Here is a 21,922-nt window from a genome sequence, read left to right on the forward strand (position 1 = left end):
GGGCAAAAACTGCCACATGGACATGACACATAGGCAAAACTGATGAGATGGCGCCTAGTCATCGCAACCCACCACAATTTACAAGGCTATGACCATCTATATTGGTCGTTAACAACTAGAAATAAGGCAGCGGACTAGCGCTGTTTGCTTTATGACCATTTCTTGTAAGGAAATTACGACCTTTCTGACCAAAATGGTCGCAATGGTTTAGGGTTTGGAGCCCCCCGAACAGCTTTTGACCAATTGGTCTGAAATGGTCATAGATCTATGACCATTTCTTCTAGGGTCACTGACAGAAGGTCACTAGTTGACATATTTCTTATAGTGTGCACACCTGCACGTTGCGTACGCGAGCGGTGAGCAGACCTACCAACCTCCATTACAAAGGAAGTTGCGTTACGCGGTCCAACCCGGCGCGCGCCACTTAGTCGCTGACATCACGAAGGCTTCGGCTGATACCACGACATTGAGTGCCCATAACTGTTCCCGCGTAGTTGGTTAGTGCGTATAGGCCAGTGGCCAGACTCAAATCAAATACCAAGATCTCGGTAAGCTTGTTATCTTGAAGTAACCACGAACGCCGACTAGGGCCAGGCCCACCTCTCTCCTGGGTGGTCTCAACCTGCTCTGTCGCTCCGCCACAAAGATCCACCCATAGGGCTGTCGGGACAAAGGTCCTTTCAGCCTCCAATCTGTGAATCACTCGCGGGTACTCTACGAGCCGACCCGTCTTTAGTCATCACATGTATCATGTATATGTATATAAGTACATACCCGTGATCACCTCCCTAGTGATCACGACCCGATAGTATAGCACGGCAGACGGACAAGAATGTAGGGCCACTGATGATAAACTAGCATCGTATACTAAGCATTTAGGAATGCAAGTAAGGTATCAACAACTGTAGCAACAATGACAGGCTATGCAATAGAATAGGATTAACGGAAAGCAGTAACATGGTACACTACTCTAATGCAAGCAGTAGCAAGAAGAATAGGCGATATCTGGTGATCAAGGGAGGGGGGCTTGCCTGGTTGCTCTGGCAAGTAGGGGTTGTCAACAACATAGCCAACCGGGGCACCAACAGCGGCGTCAGTCTCGTAGTCTACCGGAGAGAAGAGGGGGAAGAGACAATGAATACAATGCAAACAGATGCATATTGATGCATGACATGACAAGTAATGGTGCTAGGTGTGCCCTAACGCAGTAGGAGGTGATACCGGCGAAGGGGGAAAACAACCGGGAAAGTATCCCCGGTGTTCCGCGTTTTCGGATAGACGAACCGGAGGGGGAAAGTTGCGTGTTTGCTATGATAGGGATGTGTGGCGGACGGACAGGCTACGTATTCTGATTCGTCTCATCGTTCTAAGCAACTTTCATGTACAAAGTTTTTCCATCCGAGCTATGGTTTATTTTATATTAATTTTAAAAGATCTAATCATTTTTAGAATTTATTTAATTATTTTAAATCAACATTGTCCAGAATAGTGTTTGCTGACGTCATCACGACGTCAGCAGTCAACAGGGCGTTGACTTAGTCAAACTGATGTGTGGGTCCCGCATGTCATACAATGTTAGTTAATTAACAAAAGTTAATTAGGTTAATTAGTTAATTGGGATAATCTAATCAGATTAATTAACTTAATTAATTCTTTGATTAACTAATTGACATTTTAATTATTTATTATTATTATTTATTTATTTTACTTTTATTAACTTTTTTTAAAATAACGTTCTGGGCGTGAACCCCGTTTGTCATGCACACAGGGGTCCTTAGCGGGCACACTGTTAGCGGGCGTAGCGGACGGGCGGAGCCGGCGACGGGCGCTAGCCCGCCCCCGACGGGGTGTTGTGGGTTGAGGCCAGGGGACGGGGCGTGCGTGAGCAGCGGCGTGGAAAGCTGCCGGCGACAGCATGTGAAGCACAGCAGCAGCAGAGAGCGGGGGTGGGGGAAGAGATGCGAGGGGGGCGGTGAGTAGAGGAGGCAGTAGCAGAAGCGGCTGCAGCCTTTGGGAGGGCACGGTCGCAGTGCGCGGCGACAACGGTCAGAAGGAGCGGTGGGCGTCGGTGCCAGGGAGGCGTCCAGGGGCGGTTCGCGGTGAGGGGCTTCGTAGCGGGAGGCACGACCGGATGGGCGAGCGTGCGCGCTGCGGGATGCAGCGGGACAGCGTGGCGCGACAGCAGGAGCCGGGGATGGCCACGGCGCGGGAGCGAAGCATCGAAGGAGGCGGGGCGCGGCCAGGCCAGGCGCCAACACGGGCCATGGCAATGTAGGGAGCAGGCGGTGGGCGCAAATGTGCGGCGGTGACGGCAGCGCGCGAGAAGGTCAGGGGCGCGTTGGAGCGAGCTTCGGGCGAGGGTGCGATGGGCACGATGGCCAGTGACGGATGGACGCAGCGGCAATAGCAGCAGGGAAAGGTTGCCGGCGCGCGTGGCGTGGCGACGAGCGTGGGTCGGCGTGTGACAGAGGAGGATAGAAGGAGATCGGGGCTCACAGCGGGCATAGGGGACAAGGCAACGTGCCTGAGGAGGACGACGGGGACGAGGCGATGACGCAAGGCTGCTCCGGCAAGGTGGCTCCGGCGAGCGGACGAGCGGCGCGGGCTCCGGGTGGCGTCCTGGACGGTGAGCGCCGGCGACGGGGTTGAGGCGCCGTGCCCGAACCAGTTCAGGCAGAGGGGGTTGCGAGGAGCAAGGGGAGTGGGGCGAGAGTGGCGTCGTGGGGGGAGTGGGAGAGTGGTAGTGGCTAGGGTTTCGGGGATGGGGGGATATGGGGAGTGGGTGTGGGCCGGCCGGTTGGGCTAGGTGGGTCGTCTGGCCCAGTTGGCCAGGGGGCTTTTTCTCTTTTTATTTTCTTGTTTTCTGTTTTGTATTCTTTTCTTTTTCTTTATTTTATTTTCTTTTATTTTCAAAAAGCAAAATAGTTTTATAAAATACAAAGCTTGCATCTAAATTATCTTTATAACTTAGGCCACTGCTATAATTAATTTGGTATCAAAATAAAGTAGTTTAGAATTTCTATAATTTAAAACGCAATTAAATTATTAATTAGGCCATGGTTTTATTTATTTTAGGTTAATTTAACAATTTACAAAAAAATTGGTTCGCCACCAACATTATCAAAAGATTGTTTACAACAACTCGAACATTTAGTTTTATGGTTTGAAAACTTTTATCATTTGACTTTAATTCAAATTTGAATTTGAATTGGTTTTGATCTAACATGAGATTAACAACAGTAACCGATGACGTGGCATCGTTAACATGGGATTACTGTAGCCTAACTATCCGGGCGTCAGACATGCTTAGGTGGAATAGATCTAAGTTTCAAATAATCTACATCAAGAGAAATTATATCCACGTTCCTAGCCAACTCATCAATTTTAGGCAATTTTTCTTCAAGCAAAGCATTTAAATTCTTTTGCGAAATCATAAATTCTTTAACACTACTCTCAAATTCAGAGGGCATCTTGTTAAAATTTCCATAAGAGTTGTTGTAGGAATTACTATAATTATTAGAGGAATTACTAGGAAACGGCCTAGGATTAAAGTTTCCTCTATATGTGTGGTTACCAAAATTGTTCCTACCAACAAAATTCACATACATAGATTCATTATTATTATCAATCAAAGTAGACAAAGGCATATCATTAGGATCAGAAGAAACACTCTTATTAGCAAACAATTTCTTAAGTTCATCCATCTTTCCACTCAATACATTAATCTCTTCTATAGCATGAACCTTTTTACTAGTAGATCTTTCGGTGTGTCATTGAGAATAATTAACCAAAATATTATCTAGGAGTTTAGTAGCTTCTCCTAAAGTGATTTCCATAAAAGTGCCTCCCGCGGCCGAATCTAAATGATTTCTAGAAGCAAAATTCAATCCAGCATAAATTTTTTGTATGATCATCCATAAGTTTAATCCATGAGTAGGGCAATTACGTATCATTAATTTCATCCTCTCCCAAGCTTGTGCGACATGCTCATGATCAAGTTGCTTAAAATTCATGATATCGTTTTTAAGAGAGATGATCTTAGCGGGAGGAAAATACTTAGAGATAAAAGCATCTTTGCACTTATTCCATGAATCAATACTATTTTAGGCAAGTTTTAGCACGATCTCTAAGCGAAAACGGAAATAGCTTCAACTTAACAATATCACTATCCACATCTTTCTTCTTTTGCATATCACATAAATCAACAAAGCTGTTTAGATGGGTAGAGGCATCTTCACTAGGAAGGCCAGAAAATAGATTTTTCATGACAAGATTCAGCAAAGCAGTATTAATTTCACAAGATTCAACATCGGTAAGAGGAGCAATCGGAATGCTAATAAAATCATTATTGTTGGTATTGGAGAAGTCACACAATTTAGTATTATCTTGAGCCATCGTGACAAACAATCAATCCAACACACAAGCAAACAAGAAGCAAGCAAAAAAAGACAGGCGCAAAAGAGGCGGACGGAAAAGAAGGCGAATAAAACGGCGGGGGTGAAGTGGGGGAGAGGAAAACGAGAGGCAAATGGCAAATAATGTAATGCGAGGGATAAGAGTTTGTGATGGGTACTTGGTATGTGATGCGTCTCTAATGTATCTATAATTTTGGTTGTTCCATGCTATTATATTATCTGTTTTGGATGTTAATGAAATTATTTTTACACTTTCATATTATTTTTGGGACTAACCTATTAACCGGAGGCCCAGCCCAAATTGCTGTTTTTTTGCCTATTTTAGTGTTTCACCGAAAAAGAATATCAAATGGAGTCCAAACAGAATGAAACCTTCGGGAGCGTTATTTTTGGAACAAACGTGATCCAGTGGACTTGGAGTGGACGTCAAGAAACAATCGAGGAGGCCACGAGGAAGGGGGGGGGGGCGCCCACCCTCCTGGGCGCGCCCTCCACCCTCGTGGGCCCCATGTTGCTCCACCGACCTACTTCTTCCTCATATATATATATATATATATATATATATATATATATATATATATATATATATATATATATATATATATATATATATATATATACCCCGCAAACATCCAGGAGCACCATGAAACACTATTTCCACCGCCGCAACCTTCTGTACCCAAGAGATCCCATCTTGGGGCCTTTTTCGAAGCTCCGCCGGAGGGGGCATTGATCCCGAAGGGCCTCTACATCAACTCCATGGCCCCTCCGATGTTGTGTTAGTAGTTTACTTCAGACGTTCGGGTCCATAGCTAGTAGCTAGATGTCTTCTTCTCTCTCTTTGGATCTCAATACAAAGTTCTCCTCGATTCTCTTGGAGATCTATTCGATGTAATCTTATTTTGCGGTGTGTTTGTCGAGACCCGATGAATTGTGGGTTTATGATCAAGTTTATCTATGAAAAATATTTGAATCTTCTCTGAATTTTTTTATGTATGATTGGTTTATCTTTGCAAGTCTCTTCGAATTATCAGTTTGGTTCGGCCTACTAGATTGATCTTTCTTGCAATGGGAGAAGTGCTTAGCTTTGGGTTCAATCTTTCGGTGCTCGATCCCAGTGATAGAAAGGGAGACGACACGTATTTTATTGTTGCCATCAAGGATAAAAAGATGGGGTTTGTATCATATTGCATGAGTTTATCCCTCTACATCATGTCATCTTGCTTAAGGTGTTACTCTGTTCTTATGAACTTAATACTCTAGATGCATGCTGGATAGCGGTTGATGTGTGGAGTAATAATAGTAGATGCAGGCAGGAGTCGGTCTTCTTGTCACGGACGTGATGCCTATATACATGATCATGCCTAGATATTCTCATAATTATTCGCTTTTCTATCAATTGCTCGACAGTAATTTGTTCGCCCACCGTAATACTTATGTTATCTTCAGAGAAGCCACTAGTGAAACCTATGGCCCCCGGGTCTATTCTCCACCATAGAAGTTTCCAATTTATTTTATTTTGCAATCTTTACTTTCAATCTATATCATAAAAATACCAAAAATATTTATCTTATTATTATCATCTCTATCAGATCTCACTCTTGCTAGTGGTCGTGAAGGGATTGACAACCCCTTTATCGCGTTGGTTGCGAGGTTCTTATTTGTGTGTGTAGGTACGAGGTGACTCGTGTGTGGTCTCCTACTGGATTGATACCTTGGTTCTCAAAAACTGAGGGAAATACTTACGCTGCTTTACTGCATCACCCTTTCCTCCTCAAGTGAAAACCAACGCAGTGCCCAAGAGGTAGCAGTATGTCTTGACTTGTGCGTAGATCTCCCTGGCAACGGCGCCAGAAATCCTTCTTGCTACCTCTTGAGCTTGCGTTGGTTTTCTCTTGAAGAGGAAAGGGTGATGCAGCACAGTAGCGTAAGTATTTCCCTCAGTTTTTGAGAACCAAGGTCTCAATCCAGTAGGAGACTACACGCAAGTCCCTTGTACCTGCACAAACAAATAAGAACTTCACGACCAACGCGATAAAGTGGTTGTCAATCCCTTCATGGTCACTTATGAAAGTGAGATCTGATAAAGATAATAAGATAAGTATTTTTGGTATTTTTGTTGTATAGATTGGAAAATAATGATTGCAAAAAACGGCGACAGAAATAGCTTGTTGACGAGAGAATAATATAATGTAGAATAGACTCAGGGGCCATAGGTTTCACTAGTGGCTACTTCTCTCAAGATAACAAATTCTATGGTGGGTGAACAAATTACTGTCAAGCAAAGTATAGAAAAGCGCATAGTTATGAGAATATCTAGGCATGATCATGTATATAGGCATCATGTCCGTGACAAGTAGACCGAAACGATTCTGCATCTACTACTATTAATCCACACATCGACCGCTATCCAGCATGCATCTAGAGTATTAAGTTCATAAGAATAGAGTAACGCATTATGCAAGATGACATGACGTAGAGGGATAAACTCAAGCAATATGATATAAACCCCATCTTTTTATCCTCGGTGGCAACAATACAATATGTGCCTTGCTGCCCCTGCTGTCATTGGCAAAGGATACCACAAGATTGAACCCAAAGCTAAGCACTTCTCCCATTGCAAGAAAGACCAATCTAGTAGGCCAAACCAAACTGATAATTCGAAGAGACTTGCAAAGATATTTAAATCATGCATAAAAGATTTCAGAGAAGAATCAAATATTGTTCATAGATAATCTTGATCATAAACCCACAATTCATCGGATCTCGACAAACACACTGCAAAAAGAATTACATCGAATAGATGTCCAAGAGAATCGAGGAGAACTTTGTATTGAGATCCAAAGAGAGAGAAGAAGCCATCTAGCTAATAACTATGGACCCGAAGGTCTGTGGTAAACTACTCACACATCATCGGAGAGGCTATGGTATTGATGTAGAAGCCCTCCGTGATCGATTCCCCCTCCGGCGGAGCGCCGGAAAAGGCCCCAAGATGGAATCTCACGGGTACAGAAGGTTGCAGTGGTGGAAATAGGGTTTAGTGGTGCTCCTTGATGTTTTCGGGGTATATGGGTATACATAGGAGGAAGAAGTACGTCGGTGGAGCTGCGAGGGGCCCACGAGGGTGGGGGCGCGCCTACCCGCCTGGGTGCGCCGCCCTGCCTCGTGGCCTCCTCGCTTCTTTCTGGACGTCCACTCCAAGTCTCCTGGATCACGATTGTTCCAAAAATAACTCTCCCGAAGGTTTCATTCCGTTTGGATTCCGTTTGATATTCCATTTTTGCGAAACACTGAAATAGGCAAAAACAGCAATTTGCACTGGGCCTTTGGTTAGTAGGTTAGTCCAAAAAATAATATAAAAAGGTATATTAAAGCTCGTTAAACATCCAAAACAGATAATATAATAGCATGGAACAATCGAAAATTAAAGATACGTTGGAGACGTATCATAGAGCAAAAGAAGAAGGAAGATAACAATCTGGCTCGCTGATCTCTACTTTCTTGATGTGTTGCTGCAGGCCGCCGGAACTAGTCTCTGTGGCGAGCGACGATGAGCTCTTTCTTGTCCTCAAGATGCTGCTTCAGAGCATCCACGGATTCCTCCACCAGCCTTCCGTGCTCGATGCGCAGCATGGCATTCTCGTCCATAAGTTTCTCGACGAAGACGCCGGTCCTCTTTAACAAGGCAGTGATCTCCTCCCGCTGCTCCATACTTCCGACGATCTTCGCCCTCAGCATATCGTGCTCGGCCCAGAGCTTCACATTGCTCCCATTTAGTTGTCGGATGACGCCGGCAAAAGAGGCTTTCATGTCGTCTTGCAACCTCGCCCAGCCAGAGATCTGATACATCTGGCTATGGATGATCGCATGCATGCTCCTGTAATAGTCCTCGCCTGCCTGCGAGACATTTTCCCAGGCTGCCGTGGCGTGGGAGGACATCTCTGCTGCATTCGCGGCGCGGCGGGACATCTCTTCTGCTTCCGCGGCGCGGCCGGACCAGTCTGCCGCATCGACGGCGTGGCGGGATCTGCGTCCTGCTTCGGCGCCATGGCAGGACCTCTGTGCTACTACGGCCATGCGGCGGGACATGTCGATTGGGTTCACGCGAGGCGGGACATCTCTCGTGCTTCCGCTTTCGTTCTCGCATCTCCCTGGTGGCAATCTCTCGTCCCAGAACTCACGCTGGCCATGGTAGACGCAAAGGAATGATGATGAATGACTTGTTTGTTTTTGTGGATGAGGAGTTGAGGAGGAATGTGCAGTCATCTTGGAGTAGTAGTAGTATTTATAACCAAGTAGTAATACGCTCCTAAGTGGGAAATCGTTTAGGTTTTGATCGGTGTGAACAGGTTTGCAATTTGGAATGTGATGGGGCGCATGCTCAAAAATTACTGACGGTTATAAGTGTGGCACTATTCCCGGAAGGGGTAACGTGGGCACGTACACCTTCTCGTCCGCGTACGTGGAGTTTGCACCATAGGGTGCACCGCAATAGGCAATGTCAGCACACGTCTTGTTCCAACAACCGTGCGCGCTCGTTATTACCATCGCACACGCTTCTTTTAATTAGAATGTGTGTGCCCGTCTAGCACACACACGTTGATCTATCTAACTGTTTCAGTTTATTATGCCTAATCGCAAACAGTTCATCCGTGTGAAATGTATCTCATCAATCGCAGACAGTTTGATCTGGCTGACCCGTTTCTGTTCTGTTGCTTAATCGCAAACAGTTAATCCTTCTGAAGCATATGTCCTCAATCGCACACACCTTTATCTAGCTGTCCATTTCTATTGTTCCTATCATCACAAACAGTTCATTCGAGTGAACCGTATGTTGTATATCGCACACGCATTCATCTGGCTGCCCGTTTCTTTTGTTCCACCTTATCGCAAATAGTTTATTGAACTGAACCATATGCCCTGCTCGCACACGAAACTAAAATCTGAACCGTGTTTGATGGCTCCGCCATCGCAAACGTTTTGCACCTTTCTTGACTGTTCTTTTACACCATCGTTTGCGATTATTGCATCGCACACAGTTTCGTCGAATGGTCTCTGATCATAGTGTCACGTTAGCAACATCCTGCAGTAGTGTATGTCTAAATAACATGGTAATATATGCACTGCCGACATGATAACTTATGTGCAAACACCACGGTAGCTTTGCTCTAAGGGAAAAAGTTGTTGAAAACATACCCCGGTAACTTCTTTGTAAATACCATAGTAATTTATACACCGTATAGTTGATAAATCGGGTACAAACACCGTGGTGACTTTATAATCCGGAGGCAAAAGCTGTTGAAAATATGCCTCGATAATTTCTGTGTAAATAGCATGGTAATATGTGAACGGCGGACCTGATAAATTATGCACAAACACCCTGGTAACTTTTGACTGACGCAAAAAAATTTAAAACATACCCATGGTAAGTTCCTTATAAATATCATGGTAACATACGCATAAAAGAGCTAATAACTCATGCACAAACACCGTGGTAACTTCGACCACGGGGCGCGGGGGGGGGGGGGGGGGGGTGTTGAAAACATAACCCCGATAACTTCCTGTAAACAACATGGAACTATACATATTGTATATCTGATAAGTCACGCACAAACACTGCGCTGACTTTTACCCCGGGATGGTGGGAGAGTTCTTTGAAAACATACCCCCGATAATCTTCTGTAAATAACATGGTACCGTACGCACCATATAACTGATAACTCACGCATAAACACTATGGTAACTTTGACCCCAAGGGAGGGAAGTTGTTTGAAAACATACGCCCCCCTCCCCTCCCAATAACTTCCATGCAAATATCATGGTAATATAGGCACCGTAGACTTTGATAACTTAAGCACATACGCTGTGGTAACTTTGACCCCGGGAGGAGGAAGTTGTTTGAAAACATACTCCGGTAATTTTTATATAAATAATATGATAATATACACATAACATAACTTAAAGCTTACTCAACATGGCAACTTTTGACCCAAAAATATCATTAAAACATGCCAACATGAGATCTACTCCCTCTGTTTCATAATGTAAGACGTTTTTTGACACTACACTACACTAGTATCAAAAATGTCTTATATTATGAGATGGAGGAAGTAGTTTCGAAGGTCTCGTCGTGATGGATTTTTGATGTGGAAACGATTGCTCAATCAGAACAACGGTTTAACCTATAAAGCATTATGAAGTTTCGGAATAGTGAGAATCTACAGTAACATTAACTTTTTCTGTCCTTTAGTGCATTTAGCATGTCGAGAGAATGTTGGAGGAGTCATTTTTATGCCTTGATAATTTTTATGTAAACAGGATGGTAACTTACGTACCATAGACGTGATAACTTACTTAGACTAGGTCTGGAAACTTTTGAACCGAAAAAAGGTCGTTGAAACATATCAAATATGGGATCTAGTTTCGAAGCTCTCGTCGTGACGAATCTTCTATGTGAAAACGGTTTTTCAATCAGACCGACGGTTTGAGCTACAAAACATTTTGAATTGTCAAAGTTAAAATGAATCTATGCCGACATCAACAGTTTTGTCTTTTTCTACATGCATGCATGCAAATGCTAAAAAGTATGGAGGAGTGTACGATGAAATGAAGGCAAAGTGAAGAAGGAGTCGTAGAGAGGCAAGGTGGATCGTTCAGATCTATTGTAATCCAACGCTTAGTCGGAAGTTAGTCACGTCCAACTTATATAGAATCCAGTTGATTTAATTTTGCTGTGGCTCGTAGTCTCTTTATTTTGGAGAGTGGGATAATTGTTTGTTGATGATGGCGTTGAGTTTCAAGGCGCATGGACCGTTTCCATGAATCCGTCTGCCTCCATCCAAAATGCCTCAAATTTGAACCGTTTGGCAGCCTTGACCTCCATGTTCATGTCTAATAACAACGGACAGTGGTTTGACCTCACTGTTGTTCCCACAGCCAAGAGGAAGCAAGCTGGGTATATGCCTCATTCCAATCATTTGAAGAGAATATATAATCTATCTTCTTCAAGGTGGTATTCTCTCGTTCATTCGACGACGTATACCACCTACCATTGGAAATTATACGTTTTGAATATTTTAATACGGACTATATACGAAATAAAATGAGTGAAACATACTAAAACATGTCTATATATATCCAATTCAGAAGAAAAAACATCTTACAATTTGGAACCAAGGGATAGTACAGTTTGTGCTACCTTGGAGGCTACTCTAGCTACGGCCTAGAAGGTAACTTATATAATCAAGACTCCAGTTGATTTAATCAATTATTGGAGCAGGGAAAGAATTTGACGTGGTAAAAAGTTGACATGTTTCACGGTGTTGTTAATTGTGGGTAGATAAATTAGCAAGCTAATACGCGTATGTGTGTGTACTGTGTACTCTTTTAGGTGATGCCACCTTTGGCGAATAGTAGCTGCATTTATACAATATATATATAGAGCAATGCTATGCACACGACACCATATAGACGATTTGTGCACGACAATCAAATCTGGCCGTGCATGAATGGCAAGAGACACCAGTACATGGCTAGATTGGTCTTCGTGCAATAGTCGTCCACAGCATTTATCGTGTGCACAGCATTTTCCATATATATATCCATCTACCTAATCGATCAACCAATGCAGCTATAGGGGAGATGATGTTATGAGTTTTGACTAATGTGCATTCAAGCTCAAGGATAAACTAAAACGAAAGAGATCCACTCATAAACAACTCATGTCGCTAACAAAGAAGGGCAAAACTTCTAGAAGAAAAACATAACGATTCCTGTTGATCATCCAAACTAGCACGACTTTGCCTCGGGCAGCCAGCGTGGTTAAAAAGACCGTGTCAAGAATTAGTCTCAAAAGCTTTTCTGTTTTGCTGAAGAAGTCTGCACAGGTAACATGCATTCCTACATCCCTTTACTTTTGGTTGTTAACAACTCTGTTGGGTACTATTAAGAAGATAGTGACACACATGAATATTCCCAGAAAATATTGTATATAATTGTATGTCGGTGGAGATGCGCCGGAGATAAAGATTATTAGATTTGCATTTACACACACGTACCTTCCTGAGAACGTATAACCCGGAGCAAAGACATTTTCTTCGAAACTGGAGTTGTTCTCGTCACCTGGATTGATTAGTTTACTAAACCGTCGGTCACACTTCTAAAACTCGTGGAGCAATAAAGTACATTTCTCATCCTCACCTGATACTAAAGTTGTACTAGAGCTGTGACAATTAATTTGGAGCGCAGGAGCAAAGAGAGTAACATTTTTTCTTCTTTTTTCCATACAATCCAGAAAGGATCGCGTTCCACTATCAAATTCATATATAACATATAACCTAAACTGCAGATTCCTAGTTACAACTGCATGCAGTTTGGCTGTTTAATAACATGCTTGGTTAGCGAAAATACCAAAGGTAACATGGTTTCACACACACCAATGTGAATAGTAAAAATACTGTAAAAAATCTGTAATTTTGTGGTATCAAACTTGATGATCATCCTACTCACGTGTGAAGCTTTGTGAAGGAATAACCATGGTGTTCTTAATAAAGGGAAAAAAAATACAATTTAGACATTACTATTCATTCAAATAATGTGTTTTTGATCGCATCAATTCTAACTTTTTTTACCAAAATACCATAGATATCATTTCTCTATGGAACTTCACATGTGAGTATATGGTCGTTCAAGTTTGATACCCTAAAGTTTTTTTTAAAAAGTTATCTAGTAGTTTTCTTGATTTTATTGATCTAGCTGGTGCGCATGGAACCATGTTCCAAAAATTCCTGTTCGCTTAATTAGATTAGTTGCTATATGAGTAAGCAAGAGTAGTTTTTTTAGATGAGCAAGAGTAGTTTTTGCTGCGGTTAGAAGTTAGGTGGATCAGTTCGTGGAAGCATATATTACAGCCACACGACGGCGGTCTAGTAATTGTTGTTGACCCGGTATAACACGCGGCAGCGCCATCATTTTTCCCAACTGCTACACAGTGACTAAATTTGCTTAAGCATTGCACAAGTGACCTTTATTCGAGAATGTCGCACAAGTTTTTTTGAAACGGAGGCAAAAGATTTGCCTCTTCAATTAAATAAGGGAGAGAAGAGTTTAGAGTTTTACAACGCACTCCCAAATAAGCGGCATGACAATTACTCGTACAATATGATGTTCCCTAGCTTTCTTGCGCCAGCAGTAACCCAAAGTTTAGCATCTTCTAAAATGCTGGTTAGGAGGACCGGCGGTGGTGCGCTTTTTCGACGAAATACGCGGGCGTTTCTCTCATTCCAAATGGTCCAAGAAACGAGCATGGTGAGGGAAGCCATTGCGTGGCGGTGAGGGTTGCGGTCGTCGGTTCTTTTTTGCCACCACCCAGTGACGGTTGCTTCTAACTGCCAATCGGAGGTGTCCATGTGCGTGAGCCCAAGCTTCTCGATGATTGATCTCCAGAGCCTAAGTGTGTAGCGACACTTGACAAAGAGGTGTATCCCCGTTTCTTGTTCTCTTTTGCAAAGCGGGCAAGGGCCACAGTTTGGCCAACCACGCTTCTCCAAACGATCGGCAGTCCAAATCCTATCTTGCAAGGCCAGCCAAGCAAAGAATTTAACCTTTGGAGGTGCCCAAGCCTTCCACACCATGCGGTCCATGGGGGACAGAGTCAGGCCTAAAAATTGCGCTTTGTAGGCGGTGCTCGCCGTGTAGATCCCATTGCTCGCGTGCTTCCAAATGATGTTGTCTTCGGCTTGATCATCAAGGTGGAAGTCATGCACAAGCATCCAAAGGTTAAAGAATTCCGAAATGTGGTTGACGGAGATGGCAGTGTCATGTTTGATCTTGAGGATCCAAGCGTTCCCCTTCAGAGCCTCACGCACCTTCCAATTCTTTCTCTTCGATGCCTCATAGATTAGTGGTGCAATGTCCTTGGGCTTGCGCCCCAAGAGCCAAGGGGAGTCCCAGAAAGGTGTTTTTGCGCCGTCGCCGACAGTGATAGTCGTAGATGCATAGAAGAACTGGAGGTCCTCTTCAGTGCAGGGGTTGCCAGAGCCAACCCATAATCTGCGGGGCTCCTTCCATTCATACCATAGCCAACGAAGCCGCAACGCCCGTGCAAACTTGTCGGTATCGAGCACCCCAAGGCCACCATAATCTTTTGGTCTACACACCATTTTCCAGTTGACCTTGCATTTGGCTCCCGTGGTCTTCTCCGCACCCGACCAAAGGAAGGCCCTCTCAATCTTGTTGAGTGTATCCAGAATGCCCTGCGGCACAATGAGAGGTGTGATAGAGAAAACCGCTTGGGAGGAGATGACGGACTTGACGAGAGTCGTGCGTCCGATAGCAGTGATGTTTTGCCCATCCCAAGTGGTTAATTTTCCGGCTGCCTTGTCCACCAGGTATTGGAAATCCACCGTCTTTAGCTGCCAAACCGAGAGAGGTAAGCCTAGGTATTTCATCGGGAAGGAAGCACGGATCACCGGCATATTCCGAAGAATGCGCTCAAGGTCAAGATGGTTGCAACGAATTGGCACGACCGAGCTTTTTTGGAAGTTGGTGCAGAGGCCCGTCACATCACCAAAGCCTCGTAAGATCGCAGCTAGGTTGTCAATGTCCCTCTTGATGGGCGCCACAAAGACCACACATCATCCGCATACAGGGAGGTTCTCATCACAGCTCCCCGGCCACGAAGCTTATGGAGGAGCCCTTTCCGCGTGGCGAGGTCCAAAATCTTATGTAAAGGGTCAATCGCAAGGACAAACAGGAGGGGGGAAAGGGGGTCCCCCTGCCTGAACCCGCTCCCGTGCTTGATCGGAGGGCCGGGCACCCCGTTTAGCATGATTCTCGATGAAGATGAGGAAAGAAGTGCCGCAATCCATGCCCGAAATTTAGGCGGGAACCCTAGCCGTTGCAGGAGCTCAAGAAAATATCCCCACTTGACCGAATCAAAGGCCTTCTTTATGTCAAGCTTGAGAAGGAGGGCAGAGGTTCTTCTCTTGTGTAGGCGCCGGGCAAAATTCCGAACGTACATGAAATTGTCATGGATGCTTCTTCCCTTAATGAAGGCGCTTTGAGCATTGGAGACAAGTTCATCCATGTGGGGAGCAAGCCTGAGTGAGAGAACTTTGGCAATGATTTTGGCGATGGCATGAATAAGGCTAATGGGTCTGTAGTCAGGAATGCCTTCTGCACCATCCTTTTTCGGTAGGAGTATAACATTGGCGGAGTTGACCCACTGCAAATTGGAGGTGTGCAAAGAGTCAAAATGCTGCACAACCCTCATGACTGTATGCTTGATGATTCCCCAACATTTCTTGAAAAACATCCCCGTGAAGCCATCCGGTCCAGGCGCCTTATCACTAGGCATCTCTTTAATGGCAATCCAGACCTCGTCTTCTGTGATGCTATCATCAAGGTCTTGCAAATCATGAGGCTCGGTGCCAAGCTCCTCCCAATTGAAATCTTTGTTGCTCGTACCTCTCCTCCCCATAACCTCAGAGAAGTGGTCATGTACGATCTTCTCTTTTTCTTCATGCTCGGTCACCCAGCCATTAGCGTGCTTAATCCGGTGAATGTGATTTTTTCGTCTGCGGGCATTAATACGCCGATGAAAGAACTTGGTGTTGGCATTCCCGTCCCTCAAGTTGGTAATCCTAGCACATTGACTTTTTCTTGCCCGCTCAAGCACAACCAAGCTAATCACCCTGCGCTTGAGCCTAGAGCGTAAGTCACGCTCCTCCGGGGATAGAGATCTTTGCTCTTGTGCAGTATCTAACCGGAGGATGATGAGAAGTGCTGCATGAAGTTGTATGCTGGCATTGGAGAATAGCTTCTTGCTCCATTCTGACAGACGGAGCGCTGTTTTTTTGAGTTTACTGTGCAAAATGAGGAACGGCTCTGTGTGGCTCACGCGCTCGTCCCACGCCTTTTGGACCACTTCGCTGAAACCTGGCAGAGATACCCAGAAGTTCTCGAATTTGAAGGACCGTGGTCTCCTAGGCCCCTTGGCGTCGGCAAGCAGAAGAGGGCAGTGGTCGGAGAGGGAAGACGATAAGGCATGCAACACATGTGTGTTGAAGGTCGTGTCCCACTCGGTGTTACAGAAAAAGGAGTCTAGTTTGCACAGAGTTGGGTTGTCCCGCTCATTACTCCAAGTGAAGCGCCTGTTCTGAAGGTGAATTTCCTTGAGTTCACACGATTGCAGGTTTGCGCGGAAACGGTTGATTCTACTCCGATTTACATTTCTCTTGTTTTTGTCACACGCCCGGTAGATTTGGTTGAAGTCCCCAATGGCGAGCCAAGCAAGGCCCGACATAGGCTTGTGGGAGGCAAGCTCGGCGAAGAAGGAATCTTTGCTCACGGAGTCAGTGGGACCGTAGACGGTTGTTAACTTGAAGTACACATCGGTTGCGCGGATTCGGACCATGCCAGAGAGGCAGAAGGCCGAAATTGTGATGTCAGTGATCTCGAGAATGCTGTCATCCCACAGCAGAAGAATCCCTCCCCTGGTTCCCGTCGCTGGGCGCTGCGCAAATTTTTTGAGTCTGTTACCCCCCAGGGAGGAGGCGACAAACATATCTACATTCTCAAGTTTTGTCTCTTGTAAACACACAATTTGGCATGATGAGGTAGCAATTGTTGCACTCACAGTAGCCCTCCTATCAGGGCAATTTAGACCCCGCACATTCCAGCTGAGGGTGTTGACGGGTTGCATAGTCATGGAGCACAACGAACAGCACATTGCTTAGTACAGAAGTCGAAAGAGAGCAAAACAGCATGGCCATGAAGACACCTCAAAGAGGCGTGAAAGCACTGGAGGGAAACTACCCAAAAGCATAAACACGTACTGAAGACATAACCCACACGCCCTACGCGGACGGCACAAGCGCCATCCAACCACAGACAAGGTAGTTTGCTTAACATCAGAAACTGAATCAGCCCTTACGAACTAGCATGGCGTTCAAGCCGCTGGCGGCTGCGATCCTTGGTTGTCCTGAGCCGCAGCACCATCCTGGGCCAACTCCAGAGCCCCCGCACCACCATGATCAATTAGAGCATCTTCGACGTCGATGACGGCCGAGTCGTCGAGGTGGAAGAACTCTCTCATTGCCAGAATCACTTCAGGGGCTAGCTGCTCCTTGAACTTGGCCGTGAACTCATCAAGAATGGCTTCAGTCATGTCCTCCCCATTTTTGGTGATTCCCATCGTCCGGCAAACGAGCTTCTCTGCAGCCTTAGACGCCATGGCCATAGCAGGGGTGTCAGTCCACTTGACCTTCTGCAGGGTGAGGCCACCTCTGGTCGAAATCTTGACACCAGCCAGGGTCTTTCGGCGAGCCGCTGGTGGTCTGGGAGGGGGCGACTCAGGAGTGGCAAGGACGCCCATCTGCCGCTCCATGAAGATTGACGCGAGGGCATCAGTGGAGACGCCAGCCGCACCAGCACGCACATGTGAAGGGGTACGGCGCAGGGGGCCGACGCATGCGAGCGGCGGTGTGGGCGACGATTGGAACCCCGGGGGCCTCGAGGGTGACACCAGAGGCCGAGCGAGCGTTGTAGGAGAGCAGAGCTCGCTCATGGCATGGCTTGTAGCGACCAGCGTCAGAGGGGAGGACCTGGCCTCTGCACGCTTGGATATTGGGCTCGGCGGCAGCACTGTTGTTGGAGAGAGAGGGGGTGACGCCGGTGGAGTTCTCTCCTCCAGCGAGCGGCGCCTGGAGGCCCGCGGCGACGCCTGGCGCAATGGACTACGCCCACGAGCGTCAACGAGCACCGGCTCATGGGCGTCCAGGAGCTCGAGGGCGCGGACCGGTTCATCACTGCCCGGGCCCGATCCCCGCAGAATGGCAGCACACGCCAGAGGGGTGGCCACAACAGCAGCGTTGGTGCTGTCATGGCGTCGTCCACCGGACCTGTCTCTAGTGCGGTCTTGGCCCCCCTCGCGCTGGCGCTCGCGCGGGTTGCGGGAAAGCGAGCGTCGGACCCTGGCACCCCAGCCTTCCCGAGGGCGACCTCCATCACGCCCGCGCCTCCCGTCGCGGTCGCCGTCGTCTTCGCGTCTGTCCGCACGGCGCTCAGTGCACCCCTGAGCTGGACGGCCCTCCCGTGGAACATAGGTGCCATCGACCACCTTTCTGTACCAGGTGAACTCATGCACGTCTGGTGGCGGTGGGTTGTCGTTGTCGTCGCCGGCCTTGGAGTGGTCCTCGTGGAGGTCGAGGTGGATGAGGACGCGATGGCGGAGGCCCCGCCGTCCACGGCGGCGGTGACCGCGGGCCGGGAGCGTGAGCCACTTAACCTTGGGGATGGCGTTGGGGTTCGCCGTCCAAGCCCAGAGCGCCAGGTCTCTGGTGTCCTCCTTGCGAAGCGACCGCTGCTCGATGTAGTCAAGCGAGCATCCACGGCCGATGAGGAAGGTGGCGATGTAGTTGTTCCAGCCGTGGAGTGGGACACCTTCCAAGCAGAGGCGAACATGGTGGAGCTGGTCTTCGTTGTCTGCATGAGCCTCGAGCCTCCACTCGCGCACGTAGATGCGGTGGCCGGCGCCCCGAAGGTGGCCGCGGGACATGGCGTCGGCGCAGTGGTGTTGGTACACGAAGCGAACAAAGAACTGCTCGGGGTAGTGCTTGACCACCTCGACGTCGGCCAGTCTTGCGCCCAGCTCCGTGGCGAGCTCAGCCGCCACCTGCTGGCAGGGGATGTCCTGCCGCGCCCCATCGAGCCATGCGACGGCACAGTTGGAGGAGAGGATGGCTGCCTCGGCCTGCATCTCCGGCGTCGCCGGGACAACCACGAAGTCCTCCTCCGGCCTGAGCGCAGGGTCGCCAAGGCGTGGCACCTCGGGGTCGTCACGGTGTGGCATCGTGGCTGGGCCGGCGTGAAGTTGCAGCAGGGGAGGCGGGCAAGGGATCTCCCAGCCCCGGCCAGGACGAGGCGGCACCTCTAGACAAGCAGTAGACGAAACAGGGCGGGGGAGCGGAGGAGGAGGCACAGCAGGGCCGTCGAGGGAGCTTAATGGCTTCCAGTTGTTGCTGCAACCACTCGACTTGTGCCCATTTTGAAGGCAGCGGGAGCAGCGGAGCCACTTGTTCTATTATTTCATACGCCTAGGCTCCTCCAGTGAGAATGGCGGACGCGCGCTCCTCCCGCGCCTCGGCCACGCCGCCGGCGCCGGCTGCGCCTCCCTGCTCGGGCCTGGGCTTCGCCTCCTGGTTCATGCCCCTTCCTCCGCCGCCTGTTGGTGGCCCTGCTGGCGCCCCTGCCCGTCTCGCACTGCACCTGTGCTCGCCAGCCCCAACCTCGTCAGATCCAATCCCGCCGGCGGGCCGGGGTGGTTCGACCTCTTCCGTGGAGTTCGTCCCCGTCTCGCAGCCGGTTGCGACGTCGTCGTGCCAGGCAAGGCCGGGTACGGGACGTGCCGTTCCTGCTGCTGCGGTCTCGAGCATTCAAGATCTAGGTGGCGGCCATAACTGCGAGGATGCGCGGCAGCTGGCCTCCTCCCTCCCAGCTCCTGCTGTGCCTTCAATGCCGGTGGCGAGGACGGGCGCGGGGCGCGATGCCGATGTGACCGGCGGCTGGCAGCTCGTCGTGTCAACCAAAGGCCCGCGCCGCCCGGCTTTGGCCGCCCCTACCCCTGCATTCAAGCCGGCGCCCATCCCTCGATGGCTCCTAGGCCGCTGCTGCCGATGTCGCACAAGTAACCTTCACACAATGACACAATCGGTTACGCTAGTGATTGCATTGTGGATGCAAATTTTTAGGAACATTAAGCAGATGGTGACAGTTCTGGCACGTTGTCGACGACCAAGTATTTATGTTTCAGATGGAGACGCGCTGTCAGAGAGACATGATACTCTACCTTTTTTTTTGTACGTAAAGCTTCATGGTACAAGGTATACTTCGCACTGACCGAGAGTACGTATAGACATTTTCTTTGTCCTCGAGACTGTTTGTTATAGAAAGAATTGTCTGAAATCTCTTGAACCTCAGTTATGCTTACATACATCGACAAACAATTTGCATTCCCTTCTCTCTTTTGGAATGTCGTCCAACACGATGTGTTGCATTGCATGCCGTCCGATCGATCATTGCGTTAGTTAACATCGTCTTATGCAACACGGTTCATGAGCTGTCAGAAGAGTGACGTGTGTTGCACCTAATTAAGGCGCCCTGTCGCGCTACAAGCACATCCATGTTCTTTTGAAGACGAAAATTAGAGGAGGACATTTTTATTTTTGGCGAAGATAATTACAGACACTTCTTGTACCACAGTTCAAGATAAGGAGCAAACGTAATATCAAGTTATTGAAAGATTTATGAAACATGTGTTCTACTTGAGATATGTGGAGCTTGTCGTAACGAGTAGATGTACGGAGAAACATCAGTTACTATGTGTGCGATGGATGCAGCGATTTCTTTTCAAAACTATAACGCATTTTATAGCAAATTCAGAAACTATAGCAAAGAGTGGAGAAAAAACAAAACTAGCACCCCGTCGGCCACGCGTGGGCCGAAAAGGGTGTTTTCGGCCTCCCTTTGGCCGAAATGGACTTTTCGGCCTTGCCATGGCCGAAAAGGTGCGTACCTGGGCCGAAAAGACTTTTTTGGTCAGGAGTAGGCCGAAAAGTCCTTTTTGTAAGGAATAGGCCGAAAAGTCTTTTTTATCAGGAGTAGGCCGAAAAGTCCCTTGGACCCATCTTTTCACGTTAATGATTGACCGAAGTAGCATGGCTCCACTCTTCGGCTTACGTTAGGCCGAAGCGATTTTTTTTAAAATTTTGGTATATAAATACTATGCAACCATTGTACATCTTAGACATTGAAAAAATATATTTTCACGCAACCCTTTCCCCTCAATATTTTCCCGCCACCCCTTTCCCGTCAACCCCTTCCCGCCATATGTTCATGCTACCCGTTTCCCGCCAACCCCTTCCCGCCATATGTTCCCGCCAACACTTTCCCGCCATACCACAGTATACCATTAAATAAATTCTTCATATTTAAAAAAAATCATGTTTCTCAAAATCTTTTCACTTTTTTAAATGTCTTCACAATTCAGAAAGACATTAACCGTATATCACAAAAAATTCAATGTGTCTTCAGAAATTTTCAGCTTATACTACAAAAATGCTCAGTGTATATTTATAAATTGTTCATCACTTAAAAAATCAATAAATGTTTGGAATTCTAAAATTTTGTTCATGTGTTCAATAAATTTTCATGTTTTAAAAGTTTGTTCGTATTTCGGAAATTTTTATTTTAAATAATTATTTAAATTGCTAAAGTAAAATTGTTCACTTTTTTCGAAAATGTTGAATTTTTATAAAGAAAGGGATCGCTTGTTGTACATTAGCTAGATGCTATCCTATTTGGCTGGTAGCACATATACCCAGCGTGAGGTCAGGTTTTTGACTACATCGCTTGCGCTTTTATCCCATTTTTTTAAATATGAAGAATTTATTTAATGATATACTGTGGTATGGCGGGAAAGGGTTGGCGGGAACATATGGCGGGAAGGG

The sequence above is a fragment of the Triticum aestivum genome, chromosome 1A (assembly GCF_018294505.1).
Source record: "Triticum aestivum cultivar Chinese Spring chromosome 1A, IWGSC CS RefSeq v2.1, whole genome shotgun sequence".
Taxonomy (NCBI): Eukaryota; Viridiplantae; Streptophyta; class Magnoliopsida; order Poales; family Poaceae; genus Triticum; species Triticum aestivum.